This window comes from Manis pentadactyla, chromosome 13 (assembly GCF_030020395.1).
Source record: "Manis pentadactyla isolate mManPen7 chromosome 13, mManPen7.hap1, whole genome shotgun sequence".
In the NCBI taxonomy this organism is placed as follows: domain Eukaryota; kingdom Metazoa; phylum Chordata; class Mammalia; order Pholidota; family Manidae; genus Manis; species Manis pentadactyla.
This window is the reverse complement of record NC_080031.1, coordinates 1501931-1508716: the sequence shown is the minus strand read 5'-3', so window position 1 is coordinate 1508716 and position 6786 is coordinate 1501931. Positions and strand designations below refer to the sequence as shown.

Genomic DNA, 6786 nt, shown 5'->3' with positions numbered 1-6786 from the left:
GAGATTCCAGCTCTATCTGCAATGTCTTACTGTAAATACAGCAGATTGTTGGGGTTCCTGATAGCTGGAATATCTCCTGATCAAGCCGGAGAGGGGATGGGGAACAGTCCAGACCTGCAAGACACTGTCACAGGCAAGCAGCAGGGGAGGAGGCACCCCCACGCCCCCCTGTAGCCCTCCCCCTTTGGGACTGGCCTCCAGAGCGGGCTGTATTTGACAGCAGTGCTGGCCTGTACCTTGGCAGACGAGGAATGGTCCAGCGTTGGACCTCGGTGGAATTTGGAAGGGCACTCCAATTCTCTGGGCCTCAATTTCCCCCTCTAGAGTGATGAGGGTAGGGGTCAGATGAATGCTAAGGTCTTTCCAACTCTAATTTTTTATAATTGTGTGGGTCATTGGAGGAAAGGCAAACTTATGGTTGTGGCCCAGAGCAGCCTGGCTCCAGCCAAGATGGAATGACTCTTGCTATGCATGGTCAGTGGCCAGTCCCACGCCAGTCCCGTGTTCATGCGACTCCCCCTGCCTGGCAGGCTGTGCTCCCCCCTGACAGGACTGACATTGCTCCTTCAGCGCCGGTCCCCAGTGGCATCCACGGCACCTAAGCCAAGGTGCTGTGGCGTGTAAGAGGCACTTCCTGGAGGTCTCCATTCTGGATTGGCAGGACCGGAGAGCAGAGGCCCAGTTTTATTCCTCTCCACAACCCCAGAATCTGATACAGAACCTGGAAGAGGAAAGACAGTTGAACTAATTGCTGAACAGGGAAGAAAGGGAAGGAGAGGGCGGGGAACGGAAGGGGAAGATCTCTCTGCAGCCCGAAAGACCCTGGGGCAGAGGGGAGCAGAGCAGCCTTCACCACCAGCCTCCATCCCTGCCTCCTCCCCCATCTCGGTTGGGAGTCAGGAACCCCAGACGCCCCGTGTTGAATTTCCATTCCAGGTCAACCCCAAGCAGGCCTCCCCTGGAAGGGTCAAACAAGGGAGCTGACCACCGGGGTTCCAAGACCAGAGGTCAGAAAACGGACCCTGGCCCCTGCTCCTTGTGCGGCTCCCCGGCGGCTCGTGCCTCCCCAGCCCTCGCCCTGTGACTTCCCAGGAGGGAACGACTAGCAGGAGGCGAGGATGCGTGACCAGCGGCAACCCTGCAAATGCAGGCGGGGACTTTGGCGCTGGGGAGATGGCACTGCGCCGCCGGCAGCTGGGCTCGACCTGCCCCAAAGCCAGAGATGGCGACTTCCCGCACCAGCTCGCGGCTCCCCCTTGGCACGGCCGGGAGCCCGCACCCTGGAGCGCAGCGGGGCGGGGCCTGTCCCTGGGCGGGGCCCCGGAGCCCCCCGCCCCGCGCTCCTCGAGCCGGGCGCCGCCGAGCGGTCCAGCCTCAGTGCCGGAGCCCGCCGCCTCCCGCGCGCACCGCGCCTCCGCGCCTCTCCCGCGCCGCCCCGCCCCGCCCCGCCGGTCCCCCGCTGCCCCGGCCCGAGCCGGCCAAGCGGCTGCGCCCGGGGCTCCGAACGGCGCGGCGGGGCCGGGGGCCAGGGACCCGCCGAGGAGAGCGGCGGCCCCTGACGGCTGCTGGAGGGGCGGCCGCGGGTGGATGCGGCGGGAGCCGGGAGCCTCGAGCAGCCGGCGCCGTCTCTGCCCCCGGGCGCCCTATGGCTTGAAGGTAAGCGCGCACGGGACGGAGCGGCAGGCGGCCCGGGGCCGAGGCAGGTGGCGGGGAGGAGGGAGCTCGCCGGGCGGCGCGCCCGCCTGGGGTCGGGCTCCCCGCGGACTCTCCGTCGGGCTGCTTGCCCGGAGCGGCTGGGACACAGCCTCCGCTGCCTCCCCCTCGGCATCCTGGGCGCCACCCGCGCGGGAATCCTCGCCCCGGGTACGAGCGGGCGGTGCCCGCAGCCCCCCGCAGGGCCCGGGGGCGGGCGCCGGTCCCCGACGGTCTCCGGAGGGCACCTACCTCCCGGCACCCGAGCCTGGGTCCCCAGGGCGCCCGGCCAGGCTTTCTGACCGCCCCAGAGGAGAAGGGCCTCTCGGCAACTCTGTGTTTGTGCGACAGGGACCTTCCAGGTTCTGGGGACGGAAGCCAAGGACCTGGGAGGCCGGTTCCGGCTGCGCTCCCACCGCCCGGCTGCCGCTGTCCTTGGTTCTGAACCCGCGTGCCTCTCACTGGCTCCCACCACCCGGCCGCCGCTGTCCTTGGTCCTGAATCTCTATTCGTTTGAAATCCAGTCCGGAGGGAGGCTGGGATTTCAGATCCATGTCGACCTGGGAATAGGGGTGATGTTGGGGGCGGTAGCTGAGCGGGATTGTCCGCCGCTGGAATGGGCCAGGAGCCCCGGTGGGGCTGTGTGCGGAGACAAGAGGCAGTTCTAAACGCCAGGCAGAGGGCATCCCCATTTTTGCCTGCGGTGGGCAACCTGTGAACAGTTTTGAAGAACAGACCTTAGTAAGCGGGTGAGTATGCGTGTACACAACAGGCTTCGCCATGGACACAAGTCACAGCACTGCAGTCCGTAGGGACAGGCCCTTGCTCTCAGGCCCTGGGAAGCCGTCTGAGTGAGTCACTGTTGCCCCAGCTGGCACCCCACTACCTTTTGCACAGGGGGCTCTTGAGGTGGGTCTTGTTCCTTCTGCAGATCCACCCGTTTCTGGGTTGTGACTGGGCTACAGACCTTTCAGGCTAATTCTTGTGCCTCCCCAGGAACTAGATGAGCAGGGACTCTTGCCTCTTCTGACACAAATTCTCTGCCTGTCCCTGGTTCATCCTCCAGCATTAGGACCACTTGAAAAAGAAATCATTCTTCTCATTTCTCCCCCATCGCTGCGTTTGATGAAGGTGGCAGAGAAAGAGGCTGTGGCGAATGTGACCAGTTGCAGGAGAATCACTGAGCTGGTTTGCTGGGCCCCATCTCGCAGCCTTTGACTTCTCTGCTTAGGTTCATATTTGACTGGAGGTGGGGGTGGGGGCTGATGCTGTCTCCAAAGTCAGACATCCGACAGGGAAGACATTTGAGAGGGTTAGATCTAGAGCCAAGGAGGACCAGGCAGCCTTAGCCTTGGCCTCCTGAAGAACATTTTGAGTTTCTTCTACCTTTGAAAATGGGAGATACTGATTTGAGGTAGAGGTCCAGGACAACATTTCTCTAAGGGCTGTTTTTTGTTTTAACAATCTCCCTCCATCTGAATCACCTGGAAAGCTGGTTAAAATTGCACAATTTTATTTTCTCTCTGAAGAGCTGCTGAATGAGAATGCTGAGGCCCAGAAATGTATATTTTAGCAATATTTCTAGGCCACTCATATGTACATGGGTTAAAAGATCACCTCTCATAAAAGTTCATACTTCTTTGGCTAGAGGGGGCATGATTAAGGTCTTTAATTGACCTCTTTGCCTCCTGCAGTTTATCATGTTAAATTCTTCACCGTGGGCTGATGGTGAGGGGTTCATCCCTGTGGTTCAATCCCTTTGCTGCAATGAAGGATGCAGCCTGATACCCTCTCCCCCAGAATCTTCCTGGTCTTTTCTTCTTTCTAAACAGGTTTTTGGCCTTTCTAAAATTCACCAATATGACTTTGGGTTGATCTGGATAAATACTAATGCCCCCATCTAGGAGCAAACCCAGTGTGCTCCCCCTACCCCCCTTTTCTGTTTGGATTATTGTCTTTCATTATGTATGTGCTCTGATCCACTAACCCAACTGCTTCTGAAATGCCAAGGAGTGATTAGTTCAGCTTATTGGCACATCATGTTCTCCAGGCTGGTAGCCACCGGTGCCCTGCTGGCAGTGACATGTTGACTGTATTGACTGGGTTCTCATGCTCTATAAGCTAGGAAGCTTGTGGGGTGATGAGGCTAGTAATGCTGCTTGCGGGCTCACTGGTTTTCCCTTCACGCATAAGGTTGGATTATTTCTGTCTAGAACATGCAATGATGTAGGAGAATTTGAACTTGCAAGAAACCCTCTGTTCCTCTTCCTATTAAGAGAAACAAAGGGAACTCAGGAACTCATAAAATATGGCCTCATGTATACCTGGTGGAATTGACCTGCTGAAGCTGGACTGGGTCTGAGGTCACTGTTCTCTGGGTAAACATGTATAAGGGGGGAGGTATGTGGACTTGACCTGGAAAGAGCCATCTCCATCTTCCTTGCAAGTGAAAGTCATATTTTGGTGTTGAGGAAGAAGTAGGGCTGTGGAAATAGTACAGAGTGTATGTGTGTGTTGGGGAGGGGAACGTAAAGGATGATGAAACTCCCTTGAGCCAACCTTGCCCCTTCCAGTGACTCAAATTTTCTGGCCTGCCAACCCCACCCCGATTTCTCCCTCCCTTGTGGCTTAATACTTGTGAGTCTCCACCAGTGAAAGGGTTTCAGCACCTGGGAAGGGAGAGTAGACTCCAAATCGAGGTTTCATAATGCCAGACCCCATGGCATAACGCCAGTATCTCCCAGGATCAGGTTGTATATCACAGATCACAGTAACCTAAGATTTGAGGTCTTAAGAAAAAGCCTAGAATGGCTGCCCAGTGGGTCCTATTTCCCCTGGGACATACTTACCAGGACTTTAAATCCTGAGATTACTTGGGCTCCTCAGAGGTCATTCTAGATGCTCCTGACCCCAAACAGAGCAGCTTTTCATTTAGTCCAGAAACATAGTGGTCTCTCTCCTGTTGTTAAAGTTCTCCCAAATAGTAATGGTGTAAGCTTTTTAGTTCCAGGGCACCAGGACTGGGCTTGGCAACTGAAGCTTCTCCATCCTACCAGGAGCTCTGCTTAGCTGGAGAGCATCACGCATGTAGGAAATGCTTGGAAACCAGAGGCAGAAGGAAGGGTGCAGCTTGGTTCAGCTCCTCTGCAGGCATCCTCCCCCGAAAGTGGCTTCTCACTTAGCTGAACATCGGCACTCTATTTCCCTTCCCTGTCCCTCGATAGGGTCTCTATGGCCCTGGGAAGAATCTAAGAATTGTCTTTGGGATTATGTATAAACTCTCCAGCTCTTCAGAATACTAAATGGGGCCACCAAGGGTGTGCAAGTTGTTTATTTCCCAATTATGGGTGGTAGACTAATATTATCTCCAGCCTTTTTAATTACTCTAATAGTGTTTGAATCCAACATTAATACACCCCTGCTCTCACCTGTTCCTACCACCAAAGTAATTGAAGATTTCTTTCTTATTTTTTTTAACAATAGAATCATATTATCTAAATGCATAGGCTTGGAAAATAACTTGATTATAGTGTCAGTACATGTGGGTGGAGGAGTAAAACTACAAAATCCAGCCACTTAGTTCCCTTCTGTTTCAGTCCAGAGAAAGGAGAGAAACTTGCCCTTCTGGACTGTCCATTTCCCCCTTCTTATCCCTGCACCTCAATCTGACAAATGGGTTAAATCAACACCTTCGGCAGCTGGGTTGTGCCCTGAGCGGGTGCAGCCTCCTCTCTCTGCAGGCGACAAGGGAATGTTTCTCTGCAGAGGAGCAGAGACCTCTGCCGGCCCAGTGTACAGGGAGGAGGCCGAGATGATGCCCTGGGGCTCGGGGACGCCCCCTTCCCCTGGGTGGATGACGCTGTGCCTCCACAGTGTCCCAAACTCAGAGACCTGGAAGCTGTGGGGACATCTGGGAAAGGAGGGGGCAGTGAGGGGGGTGGGGCCAATGAGAAGTAGACTCTTGGGGGCCCCCAGGAGAGGCTCATGTAGAATGTGTATGTATAAGGCATCAGCTTCGTGTGGTTTGGGCGATTTGTCATGATCTGATGGCACCTGCAGAGGTTTTCACTCTTCCTGGGAGGAGATGGGGAGTCTTTGCTGTCCTTACTGATGGGGGTGGGGGAAGGAGGGGGGACCCCTGGCTTTGCCTGGAGCCCTCTGAGCGATGTCAGCTTGCTCCTGGACAGAGGGTGATAGGTGAACTTGGGCAGACTGAGCCCCCAGGGGCCCATCAATAGGCAGGCAGCCCACCTGGGCAGAAGTGCCTTCCAGGGCACTGCAGCTCAGCACAGACTGGCAGCCGCGGCCCCTGGGCACTCCTCTGCCAATGTCTGGGAGCCGGAGTGAATCCTGGGTCCCCTCCATTCGTCATCAGGATCCTTCAGAACGTGCCTGTCCTTCTGGTTTCCACCCCTGCCTTGCTGTTATGTTTGGATTCTAAGTGGCCCAGCAGGGAAAAGGCATTAGAAATGAAATTATTGTTGTTCCACATTGTGTAATTGCTGTCTCTCCTTCGTGTTACCCCAGGCAGCAATGTCACTAGCAATTCCCCAGGAACCCTTGGTCTGGGAAAGTGGCTTCCTCACAGGCTTCCTTAGTAAGGGCTGCTTTTGACAAGTGGTCCTGTTCACCGGTCCCTCCACCACTGGCCTAATCATCCGAACAGCCAACATGTTTCATGCACTTGCTGTGTGCCGGGCTCAGTGCTGAGAACTTGAACATATGTTTTATTACCTTGACTCTTGATCCTACAACAATGCTGTGAAACTGGCACTATTATTACCCCCACTTTACAGAGGACGCATCATGGACTTAGAGAGGTAAGTGACTCGTACAGGGTCACAGGGCTAATGTGCAGGGTGGTGAGGCAAAGCCAGAGTGTCTGATGTTAAAGCAGTAGCCCTCTCTGACCTGTTTGATTGGCAGGCAGAGTAAGGATGGGTGGAAAGTAGGGATAAGAAGGCCCTTTCTCTGATAAACTGAAGTGACAGTGAGCTTTGCATATGACACTGCGAAGGAGGAGATAGCAGAGGAAGAAGACGGATGAAATGACTTCTTGGGATTCTTGAAGCTGAGGACCATCTAAGAAGTTGT

The 6786-nt window shown here is 55.4% G+C and overlaps 1 protein-coding gene across 2 annotated transcripts in view; it reads left to right on the top strand.

Annotated features, from left to right (window-relative positions):
* The first annotated feature begins 1478 nt into the window (after positions 1-1478).
* DRD2 (dopamine receptor D2) overlaps positions 1479-6786 on the top strand; it is a 47474-nt gene continuing 42166 nt past the window's right edge. For both annotated transcript variants that reach the window (XM_036919780.2, XM_036919779.2), the window contains exon 1: positions 1479-1656. The gene's annotated coding sequence lies outside the window, so the exon portion shown is untranslated. The remainder of the gene's footprint in view (positions 1657-6786) is intronic.